The sequence below is a fragment of the Bombina bombina genome, chromosome 3, assembly GCF_027579735.1.
Source record: "Bombina bombina isolate aBomBom1 chromosome 3, aBomBom1.pri, whole genome shotgun sequence".
NCBI classification, from domain to species: Eukaryota; Metazoa; Chordata; class Amphibia; order Anura; family Bombinatoridae; genus Bombina; species Bombina bombina.
The window spans coordinates 1,230,446,680-1,230,459,307 of NC_069501.1; the positions used below are offsets into that span (position 1 = coordinate 1,230,446,680).

At 39.6% G+C, this 12,628-nt stretch overlaps 1 protein-coding gene across 2 annotated transcripts in view; it reads right to left on the bottom strand.

The window, feature by feature from the left end:
• The window catches only part of GDPD5 (glycerophosphodiester phosphodiesterase domain containing 5), a 903,012-nt gene that overhangs the window by 640,671 nt on the left and 249,713 nt on the right, over window positions 1-12,628 (bottom strand). The gene's annotated exons all lie outside the window — the stretch shown is intronic.

The following is a 12,628-nucleotide window of genomic DNA, read 5'->3' on the forward strand; positions in this document are numbered from 1 at the left end:
CAACGTACATGGCTCCAAATATTATAGTTCCAGCATCTATTTCTTAGGATTCTTCTACATTAACAATTTAATTCCCTTGTACATATAAAGTGTTATGGTTGATTTTTTTTAGTATCCTGAGTAACAAAGAAGTAAAATTCAAAAAGACAACAGCTAATTTCACTGCTGCTTGCATATAACTATGCGCATATTTAAAATGCGCTCCGGAGCAGAAATGCACTACTGGGAGCTAGCTAAACACATTTGGTGAGCCAGTAACTAGGCATATGTGTGTAGCCACCAATAACCAGTCACCTCCCAGTAGTGCATTGCTGCTCCTGAGCCAAGATACGTTTACAACAAAGGATAGCAAACAAAAATCTAAATCTGATGATAGTAATACAAAGAAAAGGCTTCCTGCACCATAACATTTCAGTTTTTACTCTCATGTACCTTTAAAAGATAAAGTATACCAAAAAAACTTTATTTCCTTTCATTTGTTCCCAGTGATCCATTTTACCTGCTGGAGTGTATTAAATTGTTTACACATAGCTCCTTAGCATTTATATTGGCATTTGAAATAGATGTTTTAGCCTGTTGTATCCCTACCTATACGGAAAGTGTATATATCTAGGTATATGCTATTGAAAAACTATGTAAGCACAGCCAGCAGAACAAATTACACTCACAGTGGGAGGTGGAAGAGATAAAGCTCTAAAATATTAATTTTCAATTGTTCTTTCTAAGTATTGTACAGAGACAGAGATGAGAAAGGGAAGAATTTGAGTGATAAGATAAGGAGATCTGTCTGCAATCTTAGCCTATTTTGATGGGCTGTGGTTTCAAAGAGCAAAGCTATTCTTCCAGCTATTTCTTTTGCAAAAAGAAGAATAAATTAGCAATTTCTTACACATTTTATATGCTGCAGCTGGTATAACAAGTTATTGGGAACACATTCATGGAAAGACAACTCTGGCATACGATATTGCAATATTTATCAAATCGAATTTGTGCAAACCCAGGGTACCCAGTCTGTGATTAAGGGCTCCACAAGAAAATGACACTATTTTGTCCCTATCTGTTGAAGGTAATACGCAAGAGGTAAATGAGCATATTGGATACCAGTATATTGTTGGGTAGGGATTTGTGGTGCATTTATTTTATTGGCAATGGAGGGGAAATTTCATGGCTCTAGAAAGGGAATAAGGTTTCATTAAATTCACTTGAAATACTTTAATATTGTAATATAAAAATGCCTAATTATTCATAGTAAAATAAAATCTCTGCAATCTACATTAATTGTTTATTTTGCCCCTTTTTTATGTAATTTGGGATTTTCCAATTTTGAGAATTGGAAGTGCACACTGCAGACTTTACAAGCCTAAGCCTACTTCATATCTGTCTCAGAAGAAGAAATAAGATGATGTTACAAACCAAGGCCAATATTGCAAACCTTATTACTCCTGTACCCTGTTAGCTAGTAAACACAACTGCAACAACATGTTATTGTATTAGAATATTTTCACACCTGGCCGGCATATTTATTTGCTGAAATACGGCATAAATGTATTGTACTTGTGCGTTTCGGAATCCCAGGTTTCTAGCATTTCATAAAAAGGTTTCTACAGCTGAATTTGTTTACAAAATGTTGCAATTCCTGGGAAATCCCCCTACAAGATCAAAGTATTGTATGACAACTGAAATATAGATAGCAATTAGCAACGGCTACGCATACAACAAAGGGAGCATGAAACTTTTTTCATTTTGAGGTTGGTGTGACTTAGGAACAAACCATTTACCTCAACAAAATAAACTTGGTTTAGACAGAAAATTACAAATAAAATTCCCCCTGATCTCTAAGTCACTGGTATAGCCCATAGACCAATGATGGCGAACCTTGGCACTCTAGATGTTTCAGAACTACATTGCACATGATGCTTGGCACTCGGAAGTCCAGTCAAGCATCATGGGAAATGTAGTTCGCCAGCAGTTCCATAGACCATTCTGATTTTTCTCTGTGACACAGCTGAACATGTACAAGTTGATCCCTCTCTGAAAGCAATTGAATGAAGACATCTCTTCAATAATACTCAAAGCTAAAATTAATTCTGGGGAATGGAGTACAACAGTTTGATTCATAACCTGCAGATCTAGACGGGGAGATATTGTACTAATGTATTCTGTCACGCTGTAAGATAAAGAGAATTCTTAGACTTATAGATCAGATTGTGAAATAAGCACACGTTTTATTTCCAGATATCACCAAAACAATTTAAGTAAGAATGAAAGGGAGAATAGGATTTACAATGTTAAGGGATGTTAGTGATAAAACGTAAATCTCAATTAGATTTTTATCATAACAATATCAGGAAAGATTTAAAAGGGCAAATAACACGGAGAGAAGCATTATTGCAATACACTTGTGTTCGCAAAATTACTTCTAGTAAAAGTCATGACTGTTTCAGTGATAGATTTTACTGTGCATAAAGCATATGTATATATGTCCGGTGTAACCTCAAGCACAGCCCCTTCCAGTGGTAACATGTATTCATTAGCGCTGCGGAATCTGTTGACGCTCTACAAATAACCGATAATAATAAAATCAGTGGCACACGCAAACTAACTCATCACTGACACACACATATGCGCTTTGAACACGAGTAGGTTAGGTTACATGTGCACAAGGCATAGGTACATGTAAAATGTATCATTCGTAACTTTTACTCAAAGCATTTCTGCTAACTTATGTTTATTGTAAACAAATTTTTAATAAAACTGAAATGCCATAACGTGACCTTCAGTTTTTCACTTCCCTTTAAAAAACAAAAAGCAGGGGCCGATGGGATTCTTTGAAGTAATATCACACTCAAATACAGCGGCCATAGAAAGCAGCATTATACTAAAACCTACACTCTCAGTACATCTTTACACAACAGAGCAGCCGAGTATCACTAGAAAGTTTGCTGTTCCCAAATCTTCTAATGTAGATTTAAAGGGACAAAAGAAGATGGATTGAAACCAGTTCTAAGAGACAAAGTAAACTATTATTTATCAGTGTAGCATTTATAAGGTGAAAGAGAACAGGTTGTGTCTCCATTTTTTATCATTGTGAAAGAACACTATGAATGCTATGTCTCAAGTGAAGGAACATTTCATTCTCTTCTTATGCTGTTAGTTCATCAAGTACTGATGTTTATTCCAAAAAATGAGTACGCAAGTAAAAATATAGTGTGCCTGGAAAAACACTGAATTAATACATATATATATATATATATATATATATATATATATATATATATATATATATATATATATATATTTTATACAACAGAAGTGAGTACACCCCAGTGCAATATCACTTAAATGCCAAATGATTCAAAATTGTATAACCTAACAGTAACTGCATTACGTCTAAGTAGGGTATTTCTTATGTAAAATTAAAGACTAACCGTTTAGATTTACTATACTAAAAATACCAGCCCCAAAGCAGGAAATCGATGCAACAAAAGTCAGTGCACCTTTTATTACTGAGATTCAAATCTTTTATTTTTTTCAATACTTTGCATGCCCACCTTTTTTTTGATGACAGACTCAATCCTCCTTGCATGGAGGAAACCAGTGTCGTACACATTTCTGGAGAGATGTTCTGCCCTTCTTCAGAGATAATTTGTTTCAGCTGCTCTTTACTGGAGGGGTTGTGTTGCTCTACCATTCTCTTTAAAATACCCCAAAGGTGTTCTTCTGGATTCAAGTCAGGTGACATACGTGGCCAGGTCATAGTTTTCACTTGTTTCTCCTTTAGAAACTCCTTTGTGATTTTGGCAGTGTGCTTTGGATCCGTTATCATGCTGGAATATTCGTTCTCTGCCAAACTTATGGAGACTGGGAGTCATCTTGTCAGCCAGTATTTTGGTATTTAGCAGGCATTCATGGTGCCATCTATAAATGTCATCCCCCCAACACCTTTTGCAGTCATGCAGCCCCATATTGTCACACTCCCACCTCCATGATTCACTGTTGGGACTATGCATTCACTGTAATAATCCTGAGCAGGTTCACACCAAACATGTTGCACACCATCAAGTCGAAAACTTGTATCTTGGTCTTGGACATCTTACCAAATAATGTGCTCCCAGTCTTCATCAGGCGTTTCATGTTGTTTAGCCAAGTTTAATCTTGCAGTTTTGTGCCGAAGAGCAAGCAAGGGTTTTTTTTCCTTGGATGCTGTCCATAGAAGTTGACATTATGCAATGTCATTAGCACTGTCTGAGCCGTCACAGAAACTCAAATTTCTATCGATAATCCCTGAGCCAAATCTGAAGCACTTGCCTGTTGCCTGTTTTTCAGAGCTAGACTCTGCAACTAGCGCACTGTCCGTGGCGTCATTTTAGGAGGACAGCTACTGCGGCTCTGATTTTTGGCACTGTGAATTGATCTATACCTCCTGATTACTGCTGCAACTGCATTTTAACTGATTTTTAGTTGGTCACCAATCTTCCTGTATCCTTTTCCATCTTTGTGAAGTCTCACAATCAAATTTTTTAATTCCTCTGGCAATTCTTTTCCATGTGGAGACATGATGCAAACTTGCAGATAGACACAGCCCATTGGTCAAAAAAGTAGACTGTTCTGGTAACTACGCTCATGCAATTAGGCTAATTAGAAATCATAGGTGTACTCAATTTTGTTTCAGTGATCTAACTTGTGTGGCAGTGTATTTTCAATATAATCTTTCTAAAGTATTTGTTTTTGATTGTTTATAATAGGAAATACTCTGTCAACTTAAAAATAAAACAATTATTGAGAGGTGATAAATTTTGAATAATTTGATATTTAAGTGATATTGCCCAGGGGTATACTCACTTCTGATGTATACTATAGATTAGCGATGCACCGAAATTTTGGCCGCAGAAACGTTTCGGCCGAAAATGGCATTTTCGGTTATTTCAGTTTTTTTGCCTGTTATTTTTAGTAAAATTATCGTGTAGCATATTTCAATTTGATGCTAGCCTACAGCTGCTGTTTGAGTTCATTACTTGACTTACTGTTTTGCATATAATAATAGTTTTATAAGGCTATAATTTATTTGGATAATTGGTAAAAAAAAATATGTTAAAGCTGATTCTGTTACATAGATCTGAATGGAGAATGTATATTGATATTAAATTATTTGCAACAATATATTATTCTTCATTCAGTCCTATATAACGGAAACAGTTTAACAGATTTTTTTTGTTTTTTGTTTTTTTAAAGTTATTTTCTGTCCAATTTTGGTGTGTTACTTTCAATAAAAGTGTTTTTATTTACTGTATTGGCTTGTAGTTTTTATTTCATATTCATAAAAAAGTCTTATTAATAAAATTATAGAAAAACGATTTTGTTTAAAATAGTCATTTTCGGTTTTCGGCCAAGCTCAATAGGGTTTAGGTCTGGAGACATGCTTGGCCAGTCCATCACCTTTACCCTCAGATTCTTTAGCAAGGCAGTGGTCATCTTGGAGGTGTGTTTGTGGTCGTTATCATGTTGGAATACTGACCTGCGGCCCAGTCTCCGAAGAGAGAGGATCATGCTATGCTTCAGTATGTCACAGTACATGTTGGCATTCATGGTTCCCTCAATGAACTGTAGCTCCCCAGTGCCGGCAGCACTCATGCAGGCCCAGACCATGACACTCCCATCACCATGCTTGACTGTAGGCAAGACACACTTGTCTTTGTACTCCTCACCTGGTTGCCGCCACACACGCTTGACACCATCTGAACCATGTCCTTAGTCTGCTTGTCTTCAGCAAACTGTTTAAAGGCTTTCTTGTGCATCATATCATCTTTAGAAGAGGCTTCCTTCTAAAGACGACAGCCATGCAAACCAATTTGATTCAGTGTGTGGCGTATGGTCTGAGCACTGACAGGCTGACCCCCCACCCCTTCAACCTCTGCAGCAATACTGGCAGCACTCATACCTCTATTTCCCAAAGGCAACCTCTGGATTTGACGCTGAGCATGTCCACTCAACTTTTTTGGTTGACCATGAGTGGAACCTGTCCTGTGAAACCGCTGTATGGTCTTGCCCACCGTGCTGCAGCACAGTTTCAGGGTCTTGGCAATCTTCTTATAGCTTAGGCCATCTTTATGTAGAGCAACAATTCTTTTTTTCAGATCCTCAGAGAGTTCTTTGCCATGAAGTGCCATGTTGAACTTCCAGCGACCAGTATGAGAGTGTGAGAGAGCGATAACACCAAATTTAACACACCTGCTCCCCATTCCCACCTGAGACCTTGTAACACTAACGAGTCACATGACATTGTGGAGGGAAAATAGCTAATTGGGACCAATTTGGATATTTTCACTTAGGGGTGTACTCACTTGCTGCCAACGATTTAGACATTAATGGCTGTGTGTTGAGTTATTTTGAGGGGACAGCAAATTTACACTGTTATACAGACTGTACACTCACTACTTTACATTGTAGCAAAGTGTCATTTATTCAGTGTTGTCACATGAAAAGATACAATAAAATATTTACAAGAATGTACTCACTTTTGTGGGATACTGTATGTATATATGTGTGTGTGTAGGGGTGTACTCACTTTTGTGGGATACTGTAGGTATATATGTGTGTGTAGGGGTGTACTCCCTTTTGTGGGATACTGTGTGTATATATGTGTGTGTAGGGGTGTGCTCACTTTTGTGGGATACTGTATGTATATATATATGTGTGTGTGTAGGGGTGTACTCACTTTTGAGGGATACTGTATGTATATATGTGTGTGTGTAGGGGTGTGCTCACTTTTGTGGGATACTGTGTGTATATATGTGTGTGTAGGGGTTTACTCACTTTTGTGGGATACTGTAGGTATATATGTGTGTGTAGGGGTGTGCTCACTTTTGTGGGATACTGTATGTATATATGTGTGTGTGTGTAGGGGTGTACTCACTTTTGTGGGATACTATGTGTGTATATATGTGTGTGTGTAGGGGTGTACTCACTTTTGTGGGATACTGTAGGTATATATGTGTGTGTAGGGGTGTGCTCACTTTTGTGGGATACTGTATGTATATATATATGTGTGTGTGTAGGGGTGTACTCACTTTTGTGGGATACTGTGTGTATATATGTGTGTGTGTAGGGGTGTACTCACTTTTGTGGGATACTGTAGGTATATATATGTGTGTAGGGGTGTGCTCACTTTTGTGGGATACTGTATGTATATATATATGTGTGTGTGTAGGGATGCGCTCACTTTTGTGGGATACTGTGTGTATATATGTGTGTGTAGGGGTGTACTCACTTTTGTGGGATACTGTAGGTATATATGTGTGTGTGTAGGGGTGTGCTCACTTTTGTGGGATACTGTATGTATATATGTGTGTGTAGAGGTGCACTCACTTTTGGGGGATACTGTATGTATATATGTGTGTGTAGGGGTGCACTCACTATTGTGGGATACTGTGTGTATATATGTGTGTGTGTAGGGGTGTGCTCACTTTTGTGGGATACTGTATGTATATATGTGTGTGTAGAGGTGCACTCACTTCTGTGGGATACTGTATGTATATGTGTGTGTGTAGGGGTGTGCTCACTTTTGTGGGATACTGTGTGTATATATGTGTGTGTGTAGGGGTGTGCTCACTTTTGTGGGATACTGTGTGTATATATGTGTGTGTGTGTAGGGGTGCACTCACTTTTGTGGGATACTGTATGTATATGTGTGTGTGTAGGGGTGTGCTCACTTTTGTGGGATACTGTAGGTATATAGGTGTGTGTGTAGGGGTGTGCTCACTTTTGTGGTATACTGTAGGTATATATGTGTGTGTGTAGAGGTGTGCTCACTTTTGTGGGATACTGTATGTACATATGTGTGTGTGTAGGGGTGTGCTCACTTTTGTGGGATACTGTAGGTATATATGTGTGTGTGTAGGGCTGTGCTCACTTTTGTGGGATACTGTAGGTATATATGTGTGTGTGTAGGGGTGTGCTCACTTTTGTGGGATACTGTAGGTATATATGTGTGTGTAGGGGTGCACTCACTTTTGTGGGATACTGTGTGTATATATGTGTGTGTAGGGGTGTGCTCACTTTTGTGGGATACTGTATGTATATATGTGTGTGTAGGGGTGTGCTCACTTTTGTGGGATACTGTGTGTGTATATATGTGTGTGTAGGGGTGTACTCACTTTTGTGGGATACTGTATGTATATATGTGTGTGTGTAGGGGTGTGCTCACTTTTGTGGGATACTGCATGTACATATGTGTGTGTAGGGGTGTGCTCACTTTTGTGGGATACTGTATGTATATATGTGTGTGTAGGGGTGTGCTCACTTTTGTGGGATACTGTATGTATATATGTGTGTGTAGGGGTGTGCTCACTTTTGTGGGATACTGTATGTATATATGTGTGTGTAGGGGTGTGCTCACTTTTGTGGGATACTGTGTGTATATATGTGTGTGTAGGGGTGTGCTCACTTTTGTGGGATACTGTATGTATATATGTGTGTGTGTAGGGGTGTGCTCACTTTTGTGGGATACTGTGTGTATATATGTGTGTGTAGGGGTGTGCTCACTTTTGTGGGATACTGTGTGTATATATGTGTGTGTAGAGGTGTGCTCACTTTTGTGGGATACTGTATGTATATATGTGTGTGTGTAGGGGTGTGCTCACTTTTGTGGGATACTGTGTGTATATATGTGTGTGTGTGTAGGGGTGTGCTCACTTTTGTGGGATACTGTATGTATATATGTGTGTGTGTGTAGGGGTGTGCTCACTTTTGTGGGATACTGTATGTATATACGTGTGTGTAGGGGTGTGCTCACTTTTGTGGGATACTGTGTGTATATATGTGTGTGTAGGGGTGTGCTTACTTTTGTGGGATACTGTGTGTATATATGTGTGTGTAGGGGTGTGCTCACTTTTGTGGGATACTGTGTGTATATATGTGTGTGTGTAGGGGTGTGCTCACTTTTGTGGGATACTGTATGTATATATGTGTGTGTATAGGGGTGTACTCACTTTTGTGGGATACTGTGTGTGTATATATGTGTGTGTAGGGGTGTGCTCACTTTTGTGGGATACTGTATGTATATATGTGTGTGTGTGTAGAGGTGTGCTCACTTTTGTGGGATACTGTATGTATATATATATATATGTGTGTGTAGAGGTGTGCTCACTTTTGTGGGATACTGTATGTATATATGTGTGTGTGTAAGGGTGTGCTCACTTTTGTGGGATACTGTATGTATATATGTGTGTGTAGAGGTGTGCTCACTTTTGTGGGATACTGTGTGTATATATGTGTGTGTAGAGGTGTGCTCACTTTTGTGGGATACTGTATGTATATATGTGTGTGTGTAGGGTTGTGCTCACTTTTGTGGGATACTGTATGTATATATGTGTGTGTGTAGGGTTGTGCTCACTTTTGTGGGATACTGTATGTATATATGTGTGTGTAGGGGTGTGCTCACTTTTGTGGGATACTGTAGGTATATATATGTGTGTGTAGGGGTGTGCTCACTTTTGTGGGATACTGTATGTACATATGTGTGTGTGTGTAGGGGTGTGCTCACTTTTGTGGGATACTGTAGGTATATATGTGTGTGTGTGTAGGGGTGTGCTCACTTTTGTGGGATACTGTATGTATATATGTGTGTAGGGGTGTGCTCACTTTTGTGGGATACTGTAGGTATATATGTGTGTGTGTAGGGGTGTGCTCACTTTTGTGGGATACTGTGTGTATATATGTGTGTGTAGGGGTGTGCTCACTTTTGTGGGATACTGTATGTATATATATGTGTGTGTAGGGGTGTTCTCACTTTTGTGGGATACTGTATGTATATATGTGTGTAGGGGTGTGCTCACTTTTGTGGGATACTGTAGGTATATATGTGTGTGTGTAGGGGTGTGCTCACTTTTGTGGGATACTGTGTGTATATATGTGTGTGTAGGGGTGTGCTCACTTTTGTGGGATACTGTGTGTATATATGTGTGTGTGTGCAGGGGTGTGCTCACTTTTGTGGGATACTGTGTGTATATATGTGTGTGTAGGGGTGTGCTCACTTTTGTGGGATACTGTATGTATATACGTGTGTGTAGGGGTGTGCTCACTTTTGTGGGATACTGTATGTATATATGTGTGTAGGGGTGTGCTCACTTTTGTGGGATACTGTAGGTATATATGTGTGTGTGTAGGGGTGTGCTCACTTTTGTGGGATACTGTATGTATATACGTGTGTGTAGGGGTGTGCTCACTTTTGTGGGATACTGTGTGTATATATGTGTGTGTGTAGGGGTGTGCTCACTTTTGTGGGATACTGTAGGTATATATGTGTGTGTAGGGGTGTGCTCACTTTTGTGGGATACTGTATGTATATATGTGTGTGTAGGGGTGTGCTCACTTTTTTGGGATACTGATTGTATATATGTGTGTGTAGGGGTGTGCTCACTTTTGTGGGATACTGTAGGTATATATGTGTGTGTAGGGGTGTGCTCACTTTTGTGAGATACTGTGTGTATATATGTGTGTGTAGGGGTGTGCTCACTTTTGTGGGATACTGTGTGTATATATGTGTGTGTGTAGGGGTGTGCTCACTTTTGTGGGATACTGTGTGTATATATGTGTGTGTAGGGGTGTGCTCACTTTTGTGGGATACTGTAGGTATATATGTGTGTGTAGGGGTGTGCTCACTTTTGTGGGATACTGTGTGTATATATGTGTGTGTGTAGGGGTGTGCTCACTTTTGTGGGATACTGTAGGTATATATGTGTGTGTGTAGGGTGTGCTCACTTTTGTGGGATACTGTATGTATATATGTGTGTGTAGGGGTGTGCTCACTTTTGTGGGATACTGTATGTATATATGTGTGTGTAGAGGTGTGCTCACTTTTGTGGGATACTGTGTGTATATATGTGTGTGTAGAGGTGTGCTCACTTTTGTGGGATACTGTGTGTATATATGTGTGTGTGTAGGGGTGTGCTCACTTTTGTGGGATACTGTATGTATATAAGTGTGTGTAGGGGTGTGCTCACTTTTGTGGGATACTGTATGTATATATGTGTGTGTAGGGGTGTGCTCACTTTTGTGGGATACTGTAGGTATATATGTGTGTGTAGGGGTGTGCTCACTTTTGTGAGATACTGTAGGTATATATGTGTGTGTGTGTAGGGGTGTGCTCACTTTTATGGGATACTGTGTGTATATATGTGTGTGTAGGGGTGTGCTCACTTTTGTGGGATACTGTGTGTATATATGTGTGTGTGTAGGGGTGTGCTCACTTTTGTGGGACACTGTGTGTATATATGTGTGTGTAGGGGTGTGCTCACTTTTGTGGGATACTGTAGGTATATATGTGTGTGTAGGGGTGTGCTCACTTTTGTGGGATACTGTGTGTATATATGTGTGTTTGTAGGGGTGTGCTCACTTTTGTGGGATACTGTGTGTATATATGTGTGTGTGTAGGGGTGTGCTCACTTTTGTGGGATACTGTAGGTATATATGTGTGTGTGTAGGGGTGTGCTCACTTTTGTGGGATACTGTGTGTATATATGTGTGTGTGTAGGGGTGCACTCACTTTTGTGGGATACTGTATGTATATATATATATGTGTGTGTAGAGGTGTGCTCACTTTTGTGGGATACTGTATGTATATATGTGTGTGTGTAGGGGTGTGCTCACTTTTGTGGGATACTGTATGTATATATGTGTGTGTAGGGGTGTGCTCACTTTTGTGGGATACTGTAGGTATATATGTGTGTGTAGGGGTGTGCTCACTTTTGTGAGATACTGTAGGTATATATGTGTGTGTGTAGGGGTGTGCTCACTTTTGTGGGATACTGTGTGTATATATGTGTGTGTAGGGGTGTGCTCACTTTTGTGGGATACTGTGTGTATATATGTGTGTGTGTAGGGGTGTGCTCACTTTTGTGGGATACTGTGTGTATATATGTGTGTGTAGGGGTTTGCTCACTTTTGTGGGATACTGTAGGTATATATGTGTGTGTAGGGGTGTGCTCACTTTTGTGGGATACTGTGTGTGTGTGTGTAGGGGTGTGCTCACTTTTGTGGGATACTGTGTGTATATATGTGTGTGTGTAGGGGTGTGCTCACTTTTGTGGGATACTGTATGTATATATGTGTGTGTAGGGGTGTGCTCACTTTTGTGGGATACTGTATGTATATATGTGTGTGTAGAGGTGTGCTCACTTTTGTGGGATACTGTGTGTATATATGTGTGTGTAGAGGTGTGCTCACTTTTGTGGGATACTGTGTGTATATATGTGTGTGTAGGGGTGTGCTCACTTTTGTGGGATACTGTGTGTATATATGTGTGTGTGTAGGGGTGTGCTCACTTTTGTGGGATACTGTATGTATATATGTGTGTGTAGGGGTGTGCTCACTTTTGTGGGATACTGTATGTATATATGTGTGTGTAGGGGTGTGCTCACTTTTGTGGGATACTGTAGGTATATATGTGTGTGTAGGGGTGTGCTCACTTTTGTGTGATACTGTAGGTATATATGTGTGTGTGTAGGGGTGTGCTCACTTTTGTGGGATACTGTGTGTATATATGTGTGTGTAGGGGTGTGCTCACTTTTGTGGGATACTGTATGTATGTATATATATATATATGTGTGTGTGTAGGGGTGTGCTCACTTTT